This window comes from Staurois parvus, unplaced genomic scaffold (assembly GCF_062004578.1).
Source record: "Staurois parvus isolate SC_StPar_1 unplaced genomic scaffold, SC_StPar_1.0 ptg001598c, whole genome shotgun sequence".
NCBI lineage: Eukaryota > Metazoa > Chordata > Amphibia > Anura > Ranidae > Staurois > Staurois parvus.
This window is the reverse complement of record NW_028319394.1, coordinates 123,778-148,682: the sequence shown is the minus strand read 5'-3', so window position 1 is coordinate 148,682 and position 24,905 is coordinate 123,778. Positions and strand designations below refer to the sequence as shown.

The 24,905-nt window shown below is 43.9% G+C and overlaps 1 long non-coding RNA gene across 3 annotated transcripts in view; it reads left to right on the top strand.

Moving 5' to 3' along the window:
• The window catches only part of LOC149435142 (uncharacterized), a 135,928-nt gene that overhangs the window by 50,217 nt on the left and 60,806 nt on the right, over window positions 1–24,905 (top strand). The window contains exons 3-4 of one of the 3 annotated variants that reach the window (XR_016308542.1): window positions 3,017–3,137; window positions 7,624–7,675. The exons of 1 other annotated variant lie outside the window; for it this stretch is intronic. This is a non-coding gene — a long non-coding RNA (uncharacterized LOC149435142). The remainder of the gene's footprint in view (window positions 1–3,016; window positions 3,138–7,623; window positions 7,676–24,905) is intronic. One more of the 3 variants, XR_016308543.1, reaches the window with a different exon arrangement.

The following is a 24,905-nucleotide window of genomic DNA, read 5'->3' as shown; positions in this document are numbered from 1 at the left end:
GCCTATCCCTCCACTGCCTTCCAGTTGCCCAACGAATAAAATTCAAAGCACTAACAATAACGTATAAAGCCATTTATAACTCTGCCCCAAATTACATCACCAATCTTGTCTCTAAATATCATCCAAACTGTACTCTCCGCTCCTCACAAGACCTCCTACTCTCTAGCTCCCTTGTCTCCTCCTCCCATGCTCGTCTCCAGGACTTCTCCAGAGCTTTCCCCATCCTCTGGAACTCTCTACCCCAATTTATCAGACTATCGCCTACTCTGCTCACTTTTAGGCGAGCTCTGAAAACCTATCTCTTCAGGGAAGCCTATCCTGCCCTCAGCTAATACTGGAATCTTCTACTCTTCCAACCAGTCCATCCCCCACAGTTACTACCTTTTGCACCACTAGCCCCTCCCTCCTAGATTGTAAGCTCCAAGGAGCAGGGCCCTAAAATCGCTCTTGTATTGAACTGTATTGTTACTGTATTGTCTCCCGTTATATTGTAAAGCGCTGAGCAAACTGTTGGCGCTATATAAATCCTGTATAATAATATAATAATAATATGGCTAATGTGTAAGGTAAAGTCTACAGGCTTGGAAAAATCTGTATCTAAATGGATAGAAAACTGGCTAAAAGATCGTATTCAGAGAGTAGCTGTTAATTATTATTATTATTATTATACAGTATTTATATAGCGCCAAAAAGGTTTGCTCAGCGCTGTACATTATAGTGGGGGACAGAACATGAGACAATACAGCAACAAACAATACACGAGGGGTTCGAGGGCCCTGCTCTTTCGAGCTTGCAATCTAGGAGGGAGGGGATAGTGGCACAGGAGGAAGTGGCTGTGGGGGATGGAGTGGTAGGAGGAGTGGAGGAGATCGGCAGTTAGGTGAGAGTGGGGTAGGCTTCCCTGAGGAGATGGGTTTTCAGGGTGCGCCTAAAGATGAGGAGGGAAGGTGACAGTCTGATGGATTGGGGTAGTGAGTTCCAGAGGATAGGGGAGGTCCTGGAGAAGTCTTGCAGTTGGGCGTGGGAGGTGGAGACCAGGGAGCTAGAAAGTAGGAGGTCTTGTGAGGAGCGAAGATTACGGGTTGGGTGGTATTTGGGTATCAAGTCGGTGAGGTAGTTTGGGGCAGCGTTGTGAATGGCTTTGTATGTCAGTGTTAGTAGTTTGAATTTGATGCGTTGGGCTATCGGGAGCCAATGGAGAGAATGACAGAGGGGGGTAGCAGAAGAGGAGCGGTTGGTAAGGTGGATGAGTCTGTCTGCTGAGTTCAGGATAGACTGAAGCAGGGATAGTCTGTGATGAGGTAGGCCGGTGAGGAGGGAGTTGCAGTAGTCCAGACGTGAGATAATAAGGGAGTAAACGAGTTGTTTAGTAGTGTCTGGGGTTAGGAAGGTATGTATTTTGGAGATGTTGTGGAGGTGGAGCCTGCATGAGCTTGCTAATGATTGGACATGGGGTTGGAAGGACAGGTTTGAATCTAGAGTGACACCTAGGACTTTGGCTTGCGGGGTGGGACTGATGGTGGCATTGTTGGTCGTTATGGAGAGGGGGGGGGGCGCGGGCTGGGGGGAAAATTAGGAGCTCGGTTTTGGAAAGGTTCCGTATGAGGAAGTGGAGCGACATGCAGTCTGATATGTCGTTCAGCAGGTGGGTGATACGGGTAAAGACTGAAGGGGTGAGTTGAGGGGTGGAGAGGTAAGTTTGCATGTCATCGGCGTAGAGGTGATAGTTAAAGCCATGGGAGTGTATCAGTTTGCCGAGGAAGGAGGTGTAGATGGAGAAGAGAAGGGGCCTGAGGACAGAGCCTTGGGGGACCCCAACAGAGAGGGGGAGAGAGGGGGAGGTGGTAGCGTTATAGGTAATACTGAAGGAGTGTTGGGAGAGATAGGAGGAGAGCCAGGAGAGAGCGGAGTCTCTGATGCCGAGGGAGTGTAGTTTATCAAGGAGGAGGGGGTGGTCAACTGTGTCGAAGGCCGTGGAAAGGTCAAGGAGTAAGAGGACTGAGTAGTGGCCATTAGCTTTGGCGGTTAGCAGGTCATTAGTGATTTTGAGTAGGGCGGTTTCGGTGGAGTGTATGGGACGGAAGCCAGACTGTAGTGGATCAAGGAGGTTGTTGTCAGTGAGGTGGCCGCTTAGGCGATTGTAGACTAAGCGCTCAAGGAGCTTGGATGTGAATGGCAGCAGGGAGATGGGTCTAAGGTTGTTCAGGTCAGTGGGGTCCAGGGAGGGTTTTTTGAGTATGGGAGTGATGTGCGCGTGCTTTAGGGGGAAGGGGAATGCGCCAGTAGAAAGGGAGAGATACTCTGAATGGTCTAGCTTTGTTAGTGGTGTACCCCAAGGTTCAGTGATGGGACCCTTACTTTTTAATATAATTATAAACAATATAGAGTCTGAGATTAAAAATACCATTTCAGTCTTTGCAGATGACACCAAGCTGTGCAGAGGAATAACGTCCTTACAGGATGTCTCCAATTTACAAGCTGACCTCAATGCACTGTTTAATTGAGCAGCTATGTGGCAAATGAGGTTTAATGTTGATAAATGTAGGTTAGCACTTGGGGACTAAGAATATGCATGCATCATACATACTAGGGGGCGGTACAACTGTGGGAATCAATGGTGGAGAAGGTTCTGGGAGTTCTGGTAGATCACATGCTTAATAATGGCATGCAATGCCAAGCTGCGGTTTCTAAAGCGACCAAATCCTCGCTTGTATTAAAAGAGGTATAGGCTCCAGAGAGAGATATCATATTACCCCTGTACACATCATTAGTAAGACCTCATCTGGAATATGCAGTTCAATTTTGGGCACCAATTCACAAAAAGAACATTGGGGAACTGAAGAAAGTACAGAGAAGGGCAACTAAACTGATAAAAGGCATGGGGGAGCTCAGCTATGAGGAAATATTAGAGGAACTGAATTTATTCTCTCTAGAGAAGAGGAGATTAGGGGGGATATGATCAGATGACATGTTTTACTAAGTTATCCAAGTAATGAATTATTTGATTGCATTTCAGATGATGAAGAGCAAGGATTTGTGAGTCGCACTTGAGGTAGAATCAGTGAAGGAGAAAATGGAAAGAGACAGAACGCAAAATGAACAAAGCTCTCCCTTATTTGGTCTACATTGTCACTGAGGTGAGTGTCATATTTTTTTCTTTTTAAGGGTTCATTAAAGGAGTAAAGCCAAAGCTCGTTTGGCTCTACTTCTCCTGGGAATCACAGTAGTGCAGTTCGTTCAGCACTCCTATGACCCATTTTCTGAAACCCCCTCAGCTGACATCACTCAGCTGGTCCAGGTTCAGGAAAGATCTTGACTTTAACCACTTGCCCTCCTGAGGATTCCCCCCCCCCCCTTTCATCCTGACCAGGCAATTTTTTGTGTTGCGGCGCTGCGTTACTTTAACTGACAATTGCACAGTCACACAACGCTGCACCCAAATGAAATTTATGTCCTTTTGTTCCCCACAAATTGAGCTTTCTTTCAGTGGTATTTGATTGCCTGTGCATTTTTGATCGACAATTTTGAAAGAAAAACAATATTTTTGACTTTTTCCTATTAAACATGTCCAGTAAAAATTTTTAAAAAATCAAATTTCATCAAATTTAGGCCAAAATATTTTCTGCTACATTTCTTTGTTGAAAATAACTTGAATCAGTGTTTATTATTTAGTCTGTAGGAAAGTTATAGAAACCACAAACTATCGTATATACAGTGCCTTGAAAAAGTATTCACACCCCTTGAAATTGTCCACATTTTGTCATGTTACAACCAAAAACATAAATGTATTTTATTGGGATTTTATGTGATAGACCAACACAAAGTGGCAAATAATTGTGAAGTGGAAGGAATGATAAATGGTTTTCAAAATTTTTACAAATATCTGAAAAGTGTGGTGTGCATTAGTATTCAGACTCTTTACTCTGATACCCCTAAGTAAGATCTAGTGGGACTAACTACCTTCAGAAATCATCTAATCAGTCCATCTATGTGTAATTTAATCTCAGTATAAATACAGCTGTTTTGTGAAGCCCTCAGAGGTTTGTTAGAGAACATTAGTGAACAAACAGCATCATGAAGGCGAAGGAACACACCAGACAGGTCAGGGATAAAGTTGTGGAGAGGTGTATTGCAGGGTTAGGTTATAAAAAAGCATCCCAAGCTTTGAACATCTCATGGAGCACTGTTCAATCCATCATCTGAAAATGGAGAGTATGGAACAACTGCACACCTACCGAGACATGGCCGTCCACGTAAACTGACAGGCCGGGCAAGGAGAGCATTAATCAGAAAAGCAACCAAGAGGACCATGGTAACTCTGGAGGAGCTGCAGAGATCCACAGCTCAGGTGTGAGAATCTGTCCACAGGACAACTAATAGTCATGCACTCCACAAATCTGGCCTTTATGAAAGAGTGGCAAGAAGAAAGCCATTGTTGAAAGAAAGCCATAAGAAGTCCAGTTTGCAAACACGTCGAAGAAATTGCTCTGGTCAGATGAGATCAAAATTGAACTTTTTGGCCTAAAAGCAAAACGCTATGTGTGGTAGAAAACTACCATTGCACATCACATCACCCTGAACACACCATCCCCACCGTGAAACATGGTGGTGGCAGCATCATGTTGTGGGGATGCTTTTCTTCAGCAAAAACAGGGAAGCTGGTCAGAGTTGAAGGAAAGATGGATGGAGCCAAATACAGGGCAATCTTAAAAGAAAACCTGTTAGAGTCTTCAAAAGACTTGAGTCTGGGGTGCAGGGTCACCTTCCAGCAGGACAACGACTCTAAACATACAGTCAGAGCTACAATGGAATGGTTTAGACCAAAGCATATTCATGTGTTAGAATGGCCCAGTCAAAGTCCAGACCTAAATCCAATTGAGAATCTGTGGAAAGACTTGAAAATTGATGTTCACAGACACTCTCCATACAATCTGACAGAGCTTGAGCTATTTTGCACAGAAGAATGGGCAAAAATTTCACTCTCTAGATATGCAAACCTGGTAGAGACATCCCCAAAAAGACTTGCAGCTGTAATTGCAGCGAAAGGTGGTTCTACAAAGTATTGATTCCGGGGGGCTGAATATAAATGCACGGCACACTTTTCACATATTTATTTGTAAAAAAATTTGAAAACCATTTCTCATTTTCCTTCCACTTCACAATTATGTGCCACTTTGTGTTGGTCTATCACATAAAACCCTGATAAAATACATTTACGTTTTTGGTTGCAACATGACAAAATGTGGACAATTTCAAGGGGTATGAATACTTTTTTAAGGCACTGTATCTGAAAATCAATAATTCCTGATGTACTAATAGCCTGCCTCATTCTTAAGGCCCTAACATGCCAGGACAGTACAAATATCCCCCAAATGACCCCTTTTTGGAAAGTAGACAGTTCAAGGTATTTAGTAAGAGGCATGGCGAGTTTTTTGAAGTTGTAATTTTTTTGTCCTGATATTTTTAAAAATGAAGAATCAGGACAGTACAGCATCATCATATAACTGGTGTGGTGGTGATCAGGAAAACTGGTGACAGTACAAAAAAAATTGTTTTTCATTAATTCAGTTTTCATCTTTTTTTTTCTTATTTATTTTATTACGATTTTTAACACACTGTGACCAGAGCAAATACTCAAATATATAAAAAATACAACCAATTTTAGTAGTTTCACAATAAATAAAACTAAACTTATAAAATATGTCTCTCTGCTGTTGTTATTTCATATAGATACAAATACACCATCAATTATAGTACATAGGGAAAACTTGAAATGTAGAATTTGTCATACGAGATCCTGAGTGTTTCAGAGTCATAAAACTCCTTCTTTGGGGTATTTCTGCATAAACAGTGATGTAATCTATGAAACTGAAATTGCAATTTTATAATATATAGAATATCAATATATATGTACACGATGCATTAAAATCAATGTATCCACATAAGAATGCAATACTCACACTATAGTGAGTGAAGAGTTAAAACAGTCACTGGGGCCGCCTAAGTGACAGGTACATAAGGAAGGCTGCATTAATATCATATGACTGCGAAACACCCACCAACTGCTGTTTATGATAGATGTATGCACAGATAAGTGCAAAAGCATCCATATAAGATGATAAATAGTATTGGGATAGTGGAACAGAAGAAAATTCTCTACAAGAATATACACATATATATATATATATATATTTTTTTTTTTTCTTTTGAAAGTATATTAAAGTAGAGGCATATATTTCAGTGGGGGGCATTAAACAGGCACCCAAAACACCAAAACAAATAAGATCGATTACATTTTGGTGAGTATATTGACTTGGTGGATATGTTTGTTTTTGTGACTTGGGAGCCTCTGTGTAATGCCCCCCACTGAAATATATGTCTCTACTTTAATATACTTCTAAAGGAATCTTTTGATATATATATACATTTTGTTTCTCTTGTAGAAAACTGTCTTCTGTTCCAACATCCAATACTAACTGTCATCTTAGATGGATGCTTTTGGACCTTATCTGTGCAGACATCTATCATAAAGAGCAATTGGTGGGTGTTTGGCAGTTACTTCCTTTTTACATCTTTTTTTGATTGTATTGACTGACATTAATGCAGCCTCCCTTACGTACCTATCACTTAGACAGACTGTTTGATGAGCCACAGGAAGCTGGGACCCTAAGGGGACACAAGTGGGGAAGTGATGGTCATGTGGTTTGTTTTTATGCTACGGCTGATGTTTCAACCTTATATTCACTCTAGTGTGAGTATTGCATACTTACATATATCTGTATATTGATAGTGTATTTATTCAAAAATTGCAATTTCAGTTCCATAGATTAAACTATCCTTCATGCAGAAATATCCCTGAAGAAGGAGCATTATGACTCTGAAACGCTTGGGGTCTTGCATGACAAATTGTACATTTCAAGTTTTCCTTATGTACTATGGTGGGTCGAAATAATTTTGTCCAGTCCATTTTTGGCATTTTGCATGGAATATGTCAGATTTGGCTTTTTGTTCCTCCATTTTTTTGTCTCATATCAATACAAACAAAAGAAATAAACATGAGAATGCTTAAACATTTATAATTGCAACAATTTTCTGGGGCAAAGTGGTGCATTGTCTGACAGAAATGTAGGGGTGCTAGTATTTTTGGCCATGACTGCATTTTATAAGTATTGTTTTATTTATTGTGAAACTACACAAAATTGTTTTTTTTACATATTGGCTGTAAAAATCCCAAACAATTGGGGAAAAGTCTCCATAGTCAACTTCTCAATGAAACTAAATTTACATCTGGAATATGGTACACCTTTGGATGAGCTGATTGTGGTGATAGGCACTGATCAACTCACTTGTATGCAGGTACAATGTAAATGTTTTCTGTATTAAAGTGGTTTTATCTGCACTCTCCAGTGTGCTCTGCTTCTGTCATGTATAATTGGCCCTTGGAGATATATATACAGAGCTTGACTGGATCCAATGTAGCCCGATACATTTGTAAGATTAGAGATACAGTATATATAAATATAGCCGGTAACTGACAGGCTCCAAACTGTCACATAGACCTATCAATCCAGGAAAGTCGTTGCATTCCAAAATGTCTCAATCAATATGTTTAATTCATTTCAGGTTTAACAGTTGCACAAGCGTTTCAAGTGTCCCCACTCTTCACCAGGTGCAGGTAAGCTCAACCATTGTTGTGCAGTTGTTACCTGGAATAAATTCAACATATAGAGCAAGAGGTTTGACTTCCCTGAATTGATGTGTGTGTGTATTATACCACCACCACCCGCCTGAACCATAGATACAAGGCAGGATGGATTCATGCTTTCATGTTTTTTACGCCAAATTCTAACCCTACCATTTGAATGTCTCAGCAACCAGTCTGCCCATACTCCTCTGACATCATCAAGGTATTTTCGCTCACACAACTGCCGCTTACTAGATATTTTCACTTTTTCAGACCATTCTCTGTAAATCCTAGAGATTGTTGTGCCTGAAAATCCCAGTATGTCAGCAGTTTCTGAAATACTCAGACCAGCCCATCTGGCACCAACAACCATGCCATGTTCAAGTCACTTAAATCCCTTTTCTACTCCATTCTGATGCTCGGTTTGAACTTCAGCAAGTCGTCTTGACCATGTCTAGATGCCTAAATGTATTGAGTTGCTGCCATGTGATTGGCTGATTAGCAATTTGTGTTACCAAGCAATTGAACAGGTTTACCTAATAAAGTGGCTGTTGAGTGTATAATTAGGCTTAAATAACTAAATGAATCACCTGACAAGAGCTATAGAAGATATATATCTTTATTATTTTCTAAAAAAAAAAAAAACCCTAAACATGATAGAATATGAGACCCTAGAATAAAAATCACTATTAAAGCAGTGTTTTTTTTTTAAGAAACATTTTCCTGTTTTCACACTTAAAATGGAGCTAACCTTACTGTTCCTTCAATGGTCTTGTCTCTCAATGGCATGTCCTCCTAGGTGACTGTCACATACCTGGTCGAGGGCAAGCTGACGAGAGGGCTTTCCCTTACACCTACTGTCCTGTTTCACCTGGAGTTGATGACAGGTGATAACAGGGCATGGAGGGGCATGGGTGCCTTGCTGGAGATCCTGGCTGGAAGAGATGCCGGACAGCAGGCAGACTGGTGAACTTACAGATACAGAAGGCGCTGTAGCAGGTGCAGAAGAGCAGGCAGTAGTCAAGCTGGTGAGCAGGTGGATGCAGGATCTCAGGTGGGCAGAAGTCGGTAGTAGCCAGGTAGCCGAGGTACAGAATCGAGAACCAGAGCGTACTCCGAGCCAGGCCAGGGAAAGTAAAGTTTAGCAGAGAAGGTATGGGAACAGCTGGCAGGAGGCAGAGTCAGGTCACAAGCCGGAGTCAACAGAGTATCAGGAACAAGCGGAGTCAAACAGATCGGGCCAAACACAGGAGTGAGCACAGAATCAGGTCACAGGCAGTAGGAGCTGACGACCACTCAGCAATCCTCTGGTTTCTACAGCAGCTTTAAATAGGCAAGTGGGTGCCAAACACCCATGCTTACTCATGCTCATGTGCGTGAGTGTAATGACCATGCTAATGTGCTTACGCATGTGCATGAGTTGGGCACGTCCAGTTCTTGTTTTTGAGAGTTGTATTATACACATGCGCATATCTTCACACACGACCATATGATTCCCCTGGCAGTGTTAGTTATCAGCCATCTTCGTTGGCTGGTGCAGGATGAAGTCATTTCTGCACATGCTCAGAAGGCCATCATCCCAGCACACAGTGACCATACGCATGTGCAGCTCAGTTTACATAGCCAGAGAAGACAGCGGGCAGGCAGGTAGCTGTATTTTACTGCAAAAACACTGCATGTCTCTTTAGCAATAAAAAGCCTGCCTGCTCACTGATTATGGCAATGGAAGCTTAGTTCCGCTTTCAGAAAGTTGCATATACTCATTCTCTGGGCTGGGTGGTTATTAAATTATACCGAAGGGGTCTCACGTTAGCACCATCCGGTGCAGTAATTCTAAATAAAGGCTTGTTCATAACATGTCTGTTGAGTTGCATTTTACTGTACACCTCCACACATGTATGATGGCATGAAGTAAAATGCAGCTAAATAAACATGGTGTGAACAAGCCCTAAATGACAAAAATAAAAATCTGGCCTTCTTCATCACTGAAAGTCTGCTAGTCACATTCCTTTTTTCATTTTCTTCTTTTTTTGCCAGACCTGTTTAAAAAAAAAAATCCTGACTCCTCCTCCCCTTATAGCCAACCAGTCAAGCTCTCTTTTTTGCAAGATGTTTTTAAAAGTAAAATCCAGCAGCCTCCTCCTCCCCTTATAGCCTGCCAAGCATGCTCCTTTCTCTTTTTTGCAAGATGCTTAAAGAAAAAAAGAAAATCTGGCCTCCTCCTCCTTTTATAGCCGGCCAATCACACTCCTTAAAATGCAGCTAAATGAACATGGTGTGAACAAACCCTAAATGACAAAAATAAAAATCTGGCCTTCCCCATCACTGAAAGTCTGGTAATCTTTTTCTTTTTTTTTTTTTGCCAGATCTGTTTTAGAAAAAAAAAATCAGGCCTTCTCCTTCCCTTATAGCCATCCAATCAATCTCTTTTTTGCAAGATGCTTAAAAAAAAAAACAATTCGGTCTCCTCCCCTTATAGCCAGCCAATCACGCTTCTTTCTCTTTTTTGCAAGATGCTTAAAAAAAATAAAATTGCGGCCTCCTCCTCCCCTTATAGCCAACCAATCATGCTCCTTTCTGTTTTTTTGCAAGATGCTTAAAAAAAAATGAGGCCTCCTCCTCCCCTTATAGCCGGCCAATCACACTCCTTTCTCTTCTTTGCAAGGCACTTAAAATGCCATGGCAGATTTTAGGGAAAGGTGAACTAACCCTCTAAAGCAGTGGTTCTTAACCTGGGTTCGATCGAACCCCAGGGGTTCGGTGAGTCAGTCTCGCGGGTTCAGCGGAGGTGAAGACCCACACCCGACTCATATGATTCGTGCAGTAAATATTCATTATTATGTTTTTGTTTTTGTGTGAAAAACATGTTTTAATGGTTTTGTTCTTTGTTCTTAACGGTTTTGTTCATTTTGTGCACCTATGTATAAATATATACCTATGTTTTGAATTTTAAAAATCATATTTTATTTTTCCAATTAAGAAGGGTTCGGTGAATGCGCATATGAAACTGGTGGGGTTCAGTACCTCCAACAAGGTTAAGAACCACTGCTCTAAAGTCTAAGTTCCTTTTGCACCATGTTACACTTGTATTTCCCCGCACTGTGCTTAGTAGCAAACCTAGCCCCAGCATAGCTGGTAAAAGGGAGGGAGTTCTCCCTTACCTGTTAAAGCGGTTGTAAATTCTGTTGTTTTTTTTTTGTTTTTTTTTTTTAATTAAAATAACAAACAAACATGTCATTCTTTCCTTCTCTGTGTAATGGTATTGCACAGAGTGGACCCAATCTTCCTCTTCTGGTGTCCCCCACTGGCAATCTTGGTTCCTCCTCCACCAGATTTCCAGGCTCCATGCCTGATCCCGGTTATCCTGGGACGAGCATGGCAGATGCCACCGTGTAGATGGTAGGGAGATCTGTGAATGTCCATTTGCTGATCTCCCCTTCCCGTTAATGACTCAGAAGGGACATATAAGAGATACTTCTGAGTGGTGGTGTCCCTTTTCCCAGCCAGTATTATTATTATTATTATTATACAGTATTTATAAAGCGCCAATAGTTCGCTCAGCGTTGTACATTACAAAGGGGGACAGAACATGTGACAGAACAATACCAATACAATGTGATACACGAGGGGTTCGAGGGCCCTGCTCTTTCGAGCTTAGTATGGGAACTGCACTCTATTAGTTTCATTTCAGAGCAGGTGAGACATCAAGAGTCAGTCACCAAAAATGCATCACATGAGGGACTTTATGTCCCCTATGTGATGGGGAAAAAAAGACTTAGAAAAAATTGTGTAAAAAATTAAAGTTATACCCAAGCACTTCTGCTGGATTTCTTCCACATGCCCCAAGAATGCCTTTTAACCCCATGCACCCTCATTATTTTTTCCAGACTTTTTGTGCCCATCTGAAACTCAGGACCAGAATGGTTGATGCTGCTGGGTAGAGGGGAGGTAGATCAGTGAATAGGTCATGTCCTGGGGTTCAGGCTCGAAGACCAGTAGCTATAGCAGTAGAGAGGTTCCCACAGACCAGCAGGATAAGTACACTGGCAGGTCATCCTAATGGATGATGCAGGCTTACCCGAGGTGCAGGGTCTAAGTACCAACCCGTCTCCACCAGAGCTCCTGATGGTGGAGATAGTATTTAAGATAACAGTCTCTCGATGTGTGTGATATCCTCAAATCAATGTGAATTTGTGCTCCTAAAATTAGTCCACCTTCATGAAGGCATTCTTTATATCCATGTGTTCCTCAAAAAGAAAATTCTACATAGTGCATTACCCCACAAAACATTAGGGAATATAATAACCACCCGGTGCTAATAAAGTGTCACGCCACTCAGTGTCCACTTCTAAGTGGCTGTATTAAACACCCTTACCCTATCAAAGCTTGTAAACGACTTTCTATCTCATAATAATCCACAAAAACTGGTGCTCCATGCCGTCCTTTTCTCCCATCGGTATTACCTCCGACAAAAAACATATAATAGTGCAATATTCTTTGGGATACCAAAAAGTGCTCCCCTTATATTTCACAGCATTAGTGTAATGTAAATCCACTCCCCGTCACCTTACACACCATGCACCTTACCGGACTAAACACTTCCACAAGTATAAATGGCTCTCCTCATCTGATAATCCCTGCCCTGTTCAATCTCCATATGGCATCACGACATGGGTCAAAAAACAAGATCCTTATAGTGTAGTAAGTCTTAGAAAAAGGGTCTAGTTTATTAAAGTTATGCTTACAATTAAAACAGTAGTAAAACGCATTATCTTCCATTGTGGGGAACATGAATCCTCAGAAAAAACGTCAATCAGTGAATAAACCTCAATCAAGATGGCCACTCCGCAACTTCCGGTCTATGTCTATGTCCGATGTCAAGTCCTTGATGTGTTTCGTCACTTCCGACTTCTTCACAAAGGGTGCGTACGTCAGACCGGCGGCCACTTATATACTCTCACTCCTCCCCTTAACACAGACCGATAGCGCCATCTTGAAATAGGGCATTAGCCCACTGATAAAATAAATGAAAACCACCAACTCAAATGGGCCAGTATATAAATGCTAGTATGTATAATGCTCTATATACATATCATGGGGACATAACTGGCATAACACTCTATACCCGCACATATACACCCGCACACATATACACCCGGGCATACGATAACAATAGCAGCAATGCATAATATTATACCTAACACCATCTAGTGGTATAAATTGTATATGCACTATCCATCCACTATTCAAATAAATATTGGATAAATAGATAAATAATAATAAATACACAATTTTAAAAAAATCTCCTGACTATCTCATGAATAAATATGAATAAATTAATTAATTGTTATTAATATACAATATCCATAACACTATATGCAAATGAATCCTATAAATAATCCCCATAGCATATAATACCTCGTAAATCTATCTATTAGTGGACAAATAAATGGGAATATTTTACCCCTATATAAAACTATACAATTTTGGTTAAAAATGAATGAGTTTAAAAATAGAAATAAGGCACCTAGACACAGTTATAATAAAACCCAATTACCGTATTTGCCGGCGTATAAGACGACTTTTTACCCCTTAAAAATCTTCTCAAAAGTCGGGGGTCGTCTTATACGCCGGTATAACATGACATGACACTTTTTAGGGGGGCGGCGCGGTGCCGCCGCCGCCCCGCCCCTTCCCCTAACGGAAGGGACACTAAGTACAGGGGTGGGCAGGGGCTATTTCTTACCTGGTTCCGGTCCCACGACGATCCGGTCCAGGAAGCGCGGCTGCGCCTTCAGTTCGGCCACTGGAGTTCGCACGGCTGCTCGGCTCCGCCTCCTCACCAGCGATTGGCCGCCAGAACTGTAACTCAGGAAAGGCACACAGGCGGCCAATCACCGGCGAGAGGGTGGAGCCGAGCGGCCGCGCGAAAATCGAGTGCAGGACCAGCAGGTAAGTGGTCAGTGTAGAGGTGCTGCTGCAACCACATATGCTGGCTGCAGCAGCACCATACGAGAACAGAGTCAGCAAGTGTCAGTGGGAGGAATAGTGCCCCATCATTGGTGTCACTGATACCAATGATGGGGCACTATTCCTCCCACTGATACCAATGATGGGGCACTATTCCTCCCGCTGATACCTATGATGGGGCACTATTCCTCCCACTGACACCAACGATGGGGCACTATTCCTCCCCCCCTCTGACACCAACGATGGGGCACTATTCCCCCCCCCCACTGACACCAACGATGGGGCACTATTCCACCCCCCACTGACACCAATGATGGGGCACTATTCCACCCCCACTGACACCAATGATGGGGCACTATTCCTCCCCCCCACTGACACCAACGATGGGGCACTATTCCCCCCCCCCACTGACACCAACGATGGGGCACTATTCCCCCCCCCACTGACACCAACGATGGGGCACTATTCCACCCCCCACTGACACCAATGATGGGACACCATTCCTCCCACTGACACCAATGTTGGGATACTATTCCTCCTACTGACACCAATGATGGGGCACCATTCCCCCCACTGATACTAATGATGGGACACTATTCCCCCCACTGATACCAATGATGGGGCACTATTCCCCCCACTGATACCGATGATGGGGCACTATTCCTCCCACTGACTCCAATGATGGGGCACCATTCCCCCCACTGATACTAATGATGGGACACTATTCCCCCCACTGATACCAATGATGGGGCACTATTCCCCCCACTGATACCAATGATGGGGCACTATTCCCCCCACTGATACCGATGATGGGGCACTATTCCTCCCACTGGTGTGCACTGGAAGAGGGGTAGTCTTATACGGCGAGTATAGCCCAAACACTACATTTTAGCAGGAAAAGTAGGGGGGTCGTCTTATACGCCCAGTCGTCTTATACGCCGGCAAATACGGTACCATGTATTAAAATACCAAACGTTCATCTAAAATACCTCTAATCCAGTGGAAAGGCAACTACTCCTAATCCCCTAAATATCTATTCTAAAATAGACTAGAAACTAATAGAACCCGTCATGCAAACGGTATCTCTGTACTGAGCTTAAAGCCCGTCTAGAATATAAATAGTAATTACCATTACACTCCACCAGTATGCTAATATCCCAGAGCTGGGTATGGGAGATGGGACGTGGACAACTAGAAAATTTAGACTTAAATCCCTATTTAATATAATATATAGTAAAACTATTTATGTGTCTGAAATAAAACAATTAAGGTCCAGATCAACATCCAGACCTTTAGGTTTCAAAGTGTCCAGTTGGAAAATCCAAAACATTTCATTTCTAGAGATTTCTATAATTTTGTTACTTCCTCTCCAGTGTCCCTCCACTTCATCTATTCCACAAAATCGTTATTGTGTTGGATCACATTTGTGGACGTCTCTAAAATGCCTGGACAAATGATGGTCCTTCTTCCCCTTCTTTATATTAGAGACATGTTCTCTGAGTCTTTTACACAGTGACCTAGTCGTTCTGCCTACATATTGAAGTTTACATGAAGTTTCCAATAAATAGGTCACATAAGGGGTAGTGCATGTTATGAACTAATCAATCTTAAATTCTTTTGTCGTGACCTGTGACATAAAGCTCTCTATTTTCCTAGTTTTCATCCCTGTTGTTTTACAAATATTACACTTTTTACATGGGAAAAACCCTTTGAGATCAAACATCTTAATTGGATTTTTCCTTGGAGGGGAAATTATATTTTTAACCAGCTTGGTCCGTAGATTCGATGCCTTTCTATATATAAACCCAGGTTTATTTGGTAACTGTCACGTACCTGGTTGGGGAGCCTGACGTGGAGAGGATGGCGTCCTCTTACTACTCCCACTCGGGGCCCTTGATAGTGGGGACAGAGGGCACCGAGCCAGGAGTGGCACGAGTGCCTGGTGGGTCTTGAGATGACTGTAGGCAGGTGATGACTCGGACGATCCGAGTGCAGGCCAGGTGCGGGTGCAGGAGTGTAAGTGCAGCAGCAGGTAGGTATGGCGGCAACAAGGATACAGGCCAGGTGCGGATGCAGAAACGTAGGTGCAGCAGGTAAGTATGGCAGCAACCAGGATACAGGCCAGGTGCGGATGCAGGGATGTAGTTTCAACAGCAGGTATGGCGGCAATCAGGATACAGGCCAGGTGCGGATGTAGGAACGTAGGTGCAGCAGCAGGTAAGTATGGCGGCAACCAGGATACAGGCCAGGTGCGGATGCAGGAACGTAGTTTCAGCAGCAGGTAGGTATGGCGGTAACCAGGATATAGGCCAGATACGGATACAGGAACGTAGGTGCAGCAGCGTCAGACAAGCCAAGTCAGGATCAATCGGACAGATCAGGTACAAGGGAGCAGGTAAGCGGATAGTCAGGGATAAGCTGGGTCGGTGCAAGCGGAGTTCTTTCTTTGTCAGGGTCAGATCAGATATAGGCAACAGAATCAGGTTATGGAGTACAGGATGTTGTAGACCAGAAGGCATAGGCTAAAGTGTGTTGGTGATTTAAATAGCCCGCCTTGCAATGATGTGCACGCCAGTACGCATGTGTGTAACCGCATGCTCCCATGTGCATTGCCACAGCTGACAGGGATCCGGCACAGGCGCATAGATGTGCATCGGCGAGGGTACGATCCCTGACAGCTCCCCCCCCCCCAAGGGCAGCCTCTGGATGCCAACTGGGCCATTTTCTCTGGATGCCTGCGTCTGATTGCCAAGATTAAGTCTTTAGCGTGGATGTTGGATTCCGATTCCCATGAATTGTCTTCAGGTCCATATCCTTTCCATTTAATTAAATATTGGAGCTGGTTCCTCCTCTTTCTACAGTCGATAATTGTCTCTACCTCATATTCCTCTTCACCATTGACGATCACTGGCTCAGGTGGCCCCAATCCCCGGCCAGGAAAAGGTTTTGAGCAGTGATACGTGGAATACCGGGTGAATCCTTAGTGATTCCGGTAATGTAAGCTCGTATGCTACGTCATTAATCTTTCTTTTTACTGGGAAGGGTCCCACGAACTTGGCACCTAGCTTCTTTGAGGGATAAGTCAATTTTAAATTGGCTGTTGACAACCATACTTCCTCACCAGGTTCCAGGACCAGGTCCCCCTTTTTTTTCCTGTCAAAGAATCTTTTGTTGTCCAGTTGAGCTTTTGTGATTGTCTCCTGTAGCACCTTGTTGTTTTGCTGAAGGAATTCAAAAGTGTTTTGGACCGCTGGAATTGATGATTCAGGCACTATTTTGTATAGAAACACAGGATAAAATCCATAATTAGAGAAAAAGGGGGACTGTTTCGTGGCCGAGTGTTTTGAATTGTTATATACAAACTCGGCCAAGGATAAAACTGATACCCAGTCATCTTGGGGAAATGACGTAAAACAGTGAATGTATTGTACCAAGGTCTGGTTGGTTCTTTCCGTTTGCCCGTTGGTCTGAGGGTGATAAGTGGAAGAGAAAGAGTCCCATTTTCAACTTCTCACAGAGTGCTTTCCAGAATTTTGAAGTGAATTGTACCTCTCGATCCGAGACAATGTTCCCTGAAACACCATGGAGCCTCACCACCTCTCTTATGAAGATTTGGGCAGTCTCAGCTGCAGAATGTACTCCCTTCATGGCAATAAAATGGGCCATTTATGAAAAACGATCCCTACGACAAAAATGGGCGAACATCCCTCTGATGGTGGCAGTTCTACAATGAAATCCATTGAGATAATTTCCCAAGGTCGAACAGGGACTGGTAGGGGCCTCAATCCCCAGGTCTTGCTTCTGTTGCCCTTGTTACATATACATGTGGGGCAGGAATTTACATAAGCTTTGCAGTCCTTCTCCCAATCAGGCCACCAGAACAGGCGCTGCACTAGGTCTAAAGTCTTGTGGACCCCAAAATGTCCTGCCAGGGGATGGTCATGACATAGCCCCAAAATGACCAATCGGATACTTTCTGGTGCAAAGATCTTGTCTACTGACCAGAGTAAACCTTCTCTAATGGATAGAGTTACTCCTGGTGGGGAAGGAGCCCCTAAAGATGCCTGCTGAATTTGTAAAAAAAGGTCTGTTTGTAAAAGACAGAAGTTGCCTGCTGAGAGCACCGTATCAGGGGTAGGAGGATCCTTAGGATCATTGGACATCCTAGACAGAACATTGGGCTTGATATTCTTAGAGCCTGGTCTGTAGGTAATGTGAAATATAAACCTGGCGAAACTAAAGTGCCCACCTGGCTTGTCGGGGTTTTAGACGTCTCGCAGTCTTCAGGTACTCCAGATTCTTGTGATCGGTATAGATCAAAATGGGGTGTGCTGCTCCCTCTAAAAGGTACCTCCATTCCTCCAAAGCTGGCTCGATGGCAAGTAATTCTCGATCCCCTACATCATAGTTTCTCTCCGCAGGGGATAGCTTACGGGAAAAAAAAGACAACTGGATGAAGTAAGAGTTGCAGGCCTTGCCGCTGTGATAGGACAGCCCCAACAACATTCTCCGAGGCATCTACCTCTACCACAAAGGGTAGTGCTGGATCTGGATGGTTTAGTATGGGTGCTGAAGTAAATAGTCCTTTTAATGAGTCAAAAGCGCTTTGAGCTTCTGGTGTCCAACAGAATCAGACCCCTTGTTTGGTCAGTTGGTTGATAGGAGCAATGATAGATGAGAATCCTTTGATAAATCTCCTATAAAAGTTTGCGAAACCTATGAAACGTTGTATTCCTCTTTTTTCAGATGGTGCAGGCCATTCCAGGATGGCAGAGACTTTTTGGGGGTCCATCCTAAAGCCTTCAGAGGATATAATTAATCCTAGGAATTGAATGCTCTGGCGTTCAAACTCGCATTTTTCAGGCTTTGCATATAGTCTGTGTAGTCTGAGGCGACCGAGGACCTTCTGCACAAGTCCTCGGTGAAGTTCAATAGATGTGGAAAAAATCAGAATGTCATCCAGGTAGACTATCACAAAATTATCTAAGAAGTCTCTGAAAATGTCATTTACCAGGTGCTGAAAGGTTGCAGGGGCATTACATAGTTCAAAGGGCATGACTAGGTACTCGAACTGCCCAAATCTGGTACAGAAGGCTGTCTTCCACTCATCTCCCTCCCGGATTCATACGAGATTGTATGCCCCTCTTAAGTCCAACTTGGTAAATACGGTTGCGGACCTGAGTCTTTGGATTAGTTCTGGGACTAATGGCAAGGGATAGCTGTTTTTAACCGTAATATTGTTCAACTTGCTGTAGTCTACACGTGGACGGAGGGAATGATCTTTTTTTTCTACAAAGAAGATACCTGCTCTTGCTGGGGAGGTGGAGGGGCGGATGAACCCCTTGTTTAGATTATCATCAATGTAGTCTTTCAGTGCCTCCAACTCACGCTCTGACAGTGGGAAGATCCGACCGAAGGGAATCTCAGCCCCGGGTAGCAGTTAAATTGGGCAGTCATAGGGTCTGTGGGGTGGAAGGGTGTCTGCACCACGTTTACTAAAAACATCCAGGAAGTCATGGTAGGCTGCAGGAACGATTTGGCATACCTCAGCATCAATGTCCATACACAGTAGGGGCACAGGTTGAGCAGGAAGTTGAGGTAAGCAATGCTTGTGGCAGTAGGCCAATTTAAAGTCCACTTCACCAGATACCCAATTCGCGCTGGGGTTGTGGGCTTGTAACCATGTGATTCCCAAGATAACTGGAAACAGTGGTGCTGCAATAACATCCAGGCATAGTAGTTCCTTGTGACTAGATGGAGGTATTACAATGGGTAGCGGAATGGTCTCCTGAGTGACTGCCCCAGATTTAATGTTGGATCTGTCAGCCAAGTATACTGTCAGTCTCTGCGTTTTGGCTTTTAAGGGTATCTGATGTTGCAGGGCGAAAGTTGAGTCGATAAAGCAGCTGCAGACCCCGGAATCAATGATAGCGGACACTGGCAGGGGTCTTTCCGGAAGCTGGAATGAGACAGAAATGGCATTGTGAGCAGGGTTGATGGTTGCAGGTGGTAGTTTAGCAGGCAGGATAGTCAGAGACTTACATAGCTTTGCGGGACAATTTCATACATAATGGCTGGGTTCTCCGTAATAGAGGCACGGCGTTGGCGTTCTTCCGGAGTAAGTGAGGTTCGTAGCAACCCTATTTGCATTGGTTCGGATTCTTCAACACTGGGTGTGGTAGGACTAGGTGGTACCATGTTTGCTGGAGATGGTGCCCTGGGTAGCATCCACATAGGGCGGACTTGGTTGGCAGACCTTTCCAGTCTTCGTTCCCTAAGCCGGCGGTCAATCTGGATAGCAAGATTAATGAGCTCTTCCAGTGTGTTTGGTACCCCTACACAGGCTAGCTCATCTTTAAGGGGTTCAGCAAGGCCTAAACAGAACTGATAGCGTAGGGCAGCATCGTTCCAATTGGTATCGGAGCTCCAGCGCCTAAACTCCGTCACATAGTCCTCAGCTGCCCTGCTAATGGGAATGGAGAGCTGCTTCTGCTGATGCAGATTGCTGGGGATCGTCATAGAGCTGAGCCATAGCCTCGAAGAAGCGATTTAAGGAAACTAACTTGACGTCTTCCTTTTCCAGCAGATTGTGAGCCCATGCTTGTGGTTCTCCCTGGAGGAGTGATATCACGAACCCCACCTTGGTTGCCTCTAATGAAAAGGTGCGAAGTTGTAATGCAAAATACAGTTCACATGCGTTGCGTAATGCCCTGAATTTGTTGCGATCACCAGAAAACCTTTCGGGTGTGGGGACCCTTGGCTCCGGGGGCAGCAGCATCACTGCAGGGTTCATCATAGCTCCCGAAGCGACAGTTGGAACAGATGTCGCTGTGGCGCTGGCAGAAAGTGCGGCTACAGATAGGGTTTGAAAACGATTTTCAAATCGGTTATATCCCTCTTGCATGCCCTTGACGGCTTGTGTCAGTGCCGCAATGTGCTGACAGATTTCTTCTAGAGGAGAGGCCCTTCTCTAAGGCTCCGACATGGCCTTCTGGTACTGTTACGTACCTGGTTGGGGAGCCTGATGTGGAGAGGAGGGCATCCTCTTACTACGCCCGCTCGGAGCCCCTGATAGTGGGGACAGAGGGCACTGAGCCAGGAGTGGTTTGAGTGCCTGGTGGGTCTTGAGATGACTGTAGGCAGGTGATGACCCAGGAGCAGGCCAGGGGACGATCCCTGACAGTAACAATAGGCCCAAAATGTTATCCCTTTTTAATATAGGCCAGTACTTACACATAATCCCTTCCATCTCCATACTGGCAACTGAAGTTGGAAATAAAAGCAAATTCCATCTTCTTTTCTTCTTTTTTAGGTCTCATTTCTTTTAGTGTTTTTATCTTTCTGTTTCCCATGTATTCTTTACTGATTTCAAATCTGTTTTTCCAATCTACCTGGATCATACCCTTTTTGCACAAACCTTTGTTTAATCAGTTCAGATTGATCAATATAATCCGTAACCCTCGAACAATTTCTCCTTATGCGACTAAACTGCCCCTTCGGTATCCCCTGAATCCATTGTGGATGGTGACAACTGGAGGTAGGCATGTATTCATTCCTATCTGTCTCCTTAAAGTATATTTTGGTATATAATCTCTGATTATCTTTAAAAATACATAAATCTAGAAAATTTACTGATTCAACATTTATAGTCTGGGAAAAACTCAAGCCGTGTGGATTATTTTCTATGTGTTTTAAAAAAAACCTGTAGTGGCTCCATATAACCAGGATATCATCTATAAATCACTTCCATGTTCTTAACCCTTTTCATACCTTCCCAAAAATTACTTCATGTTCCCATCTCGCCATGAAAATATTTGCTAGGCTAGGTGCAAATTTTGCGCCCATTGCCACGCTTTTTTTCTGGACAAAAATCTCCTGCATACCAGAAATAATTGTTAATTCTTAAATTGCTTAAAAAAAAAAATATCTGGCCTCCTCCTTCCTTCATAGCCGGCCAATCACACTCCTTTCTCTTTTTTGCAAGATGCTTAAAAAATAAATCCGGCCTCTTCCTCCCCTTAGAGCCGGCCAATCACGATCCTTTTTTTTTTTTGTTGAATAGAAAAAGAGTAAAAAAAATGAAAGCCATAGAAACGTATTAAAAAACATATGCATATATATTATTTATTTTTTGTGAAAGGTGAACATATGCATTGACAGATTTGGCGGAAAGGTGAACTATTCCTAAAAGGTGGCTATAAATCTTTTCTTTTGATATCCCCCCACCAGCAATCTTAGCACATGCTTTCACTGGATTTCCAGGTTCTACACCCAATCGGTGAACCCAGAACCAGCATGCTGTGTGCCGCTGGGTAGATGGGAGGAAGATCAGTAAATGGATCTTCCATTTCTGTTAATGACCCAGAAGTGGCATGTAAAATGTAATTTCCAGGTCCTGGTGTTCCTAGCCGGGGAAGAAACTAGTAAAGTGAGATATTCAGGGCTTTTTTTCAGCTGGAACATGGCGGAATGGCATTCCGCTACTTCCAACACTAGCCCTGTGCTCACCACTATCTACTGCCCGGCTCCCCTGTGACAGCACAGCTGAGCTAAACTAGCAGGCGGCTCTCTACAGCTCTCCCTGCCTTTGCACACAGTGCAGACGGAATTCACGGCAGTCAAATCATTAATTTGAGTGACTTAAGCACTTGCAGCTTCAGCTCTAACTAGCCTCTTTATCTCTGCGCCTCTGAATGGGGATGGTGCAGTGCCCTCCCTCCCGCTCATCAGCTAGTAAGCCATCCCGCCCTACCACCCTCCAGCTTATCAGCTACTAAGCCTGGCAATTCTATTCTGGCTCTCCCTTCCTTTTAATGTGTGGGCAGATTAGGTGGGGGGGGGGGGGTGCAGAAGTAAGAATTGATGAGAAAAGAGTGGAGGGCAGAGATAAGACTGGTGAAAGTTTAACTTTAATATTTATTTTAGCATAAAAGTCAATTCTTCTGTTGCTGGAGGGTGCAGAAATTAGCTTTGGAGAGGAGTACAGGGTGTGAACTTTGGGCAAGGTACTGGGGTGAGCTGCGAGTAGGGTACAGGGGTGATCTGCGGGCAGGGTACAGGAGTGAGCTGCGGGCAGGGTACAAAGGTCAGCAGTGGACAGAGGTAAATGTGTGAGCTGCGAGCAAGGGTGAACTGTTGGTAGGGTACAGGGGTGAGCTGTGGCAGGGGTACAGAGGTGAGCTTTGGAGAGGAGTACAGAGGTGAGCTGCAGCCAGGGTATTGGGGTGAGCTGCGGGCAGGGTACTGGGGTGAGAGGTGGACAGGGGTACTGAGGTGAGCTGAGGGCAGGTTACAGAGGTGAACTATGGGCAGGGTACTGGGGTGAGAGGTGGACAGGGGTACAGGGTTGAGCCATACACAGGGGTATAGAGTTGAGCTGTGGGTAGGGTACAGAGGTGAACTGTGGACAGGGTATGGGATGAGCTTTGGCAGGGTTACAGAGATGAGCTTTATAGAGAGAGTACAGAAGTGAACTGTGGTCATGATACAGGGGTGAGCTGTGGGCAGGGGTACAGAGGTAAGCTTTGAAAAAGGGTACAGAAGTGAGCTGTGGGCTTGGGTACAGGGGTGAGCTTTGGACAGAGATATAGAGGTGAGCTTTGGAGAGGGATACAGGGCTGAGCTTTGGCCAAAGATATAGAGGTGAGCTTTGGAGAGGGACACGGGTGAGCTGTGGACAAAGATATAGAGGTGAGCTTTGGAGAGGGATACAGAGGTGAGCTGTGGACAGGCGTGAGCTTTGAACAGTGGTACAGAGGAGAGCTTTGGACATGGGGGAGAGGTGAGCAGTGGATAGGAGGTGCATAGGTGAGTGTTGGGTTTTGCTTTTTTAGGGAATACAATTTGTAAAGTTTTCACTGGAGAAGATTTTTACTTGGTAGGCAGGGACAGCATACATACAGTATAGCAGGGCTTGAAAAAGCCGCTCGCCCGCTCGCCAAATGTGAGGAGCAATTCCTCTGTGGAGAGCGGCGAGCACAGATGAAGCTTGGAGCGACTGCACCTGTGCTCCAAGCCTCATTGTGAAGCCAAGTTCCGGTTTATAACTTCCGGTTTCCGACTTCTGCGGCACCGCCGCCGAGGGGACAAGTGCAGGAGAGGTCTGCTCTCCTCCGCTGAGAGGAGACACCCTCTCCACCGCCGCGGGGGACTCGAGGGGACAGTAAGTACTGTATACAACATGTCCTATCACTATAATGGAGTACAGGGGAGCTGGGATATACATTACTCAGTAATGTACGTATATCCCAGCTCCTCTGTACTCCATTATAGTGATATGACATGTATACAGTAATGTATATCCCAGCTCCCCTGTACTCCATTATAGTGATGACATGTATACAGTAATGATTACTGTATACATGTCATATCACTATAATGGAGTACAGGGGAGCTGGGATATACATTACTATGATTACTGTTTACATGTCATATCACTATAATGGAGAACAGGGGAGCTGGGATATACATTACTGTGTACATGTCGTATCACTATAATGGAGTACAGGGGAGCTGGGATATACATTACTGTGAACATGTCATATCACTATAATGGAGTACAGGGGAGCTGGGATACACATTACTGTGTACATGTCATATCACTATAATGGAGTACAGGGGAGCTGGGATACACATTACTGTGTACATGTCATATCACTATAATGGAGTACAGGGGAGCTGGGATACACATTACTGTATACACGTCATATCACTATAATGGAGTACAGGGGAGGGGAGATATACATTACTGTATACACGTCATATCACTATAATGGAGTACAGGGGAGGGGAGATATACATTACTGTATACACGTCATATCACTATAATGGAGTACAGGGGAGGGGGGATATACATTACTGTATACACGTCATATCACTATAATGGAGTACAGGGGAGGGGGGATATACATTACTGTATACATGTCATATCACTATAATGGAGTACAGGGGAGCTGGGATATACATTACTATGACTACTGTATACATGTCATATCACTATAATGGAGTACAGGGGGGCTGAGATATACATTACTATGATTACTGTATACATGTCATATCACTATAATGGAGTACAGGGGAGCTGGGATATACATTACTATGATTACTGTATACATGTCATATCACTATAATGGAGTACAGGGGAGCTGGGATATACATTACTGTGATTACTGTATACATGTCATATCACTATAATGGAGTACAGGGGAGCTGGGATATACATTACTGTGTACAGTTTTATATTTCGGACTAT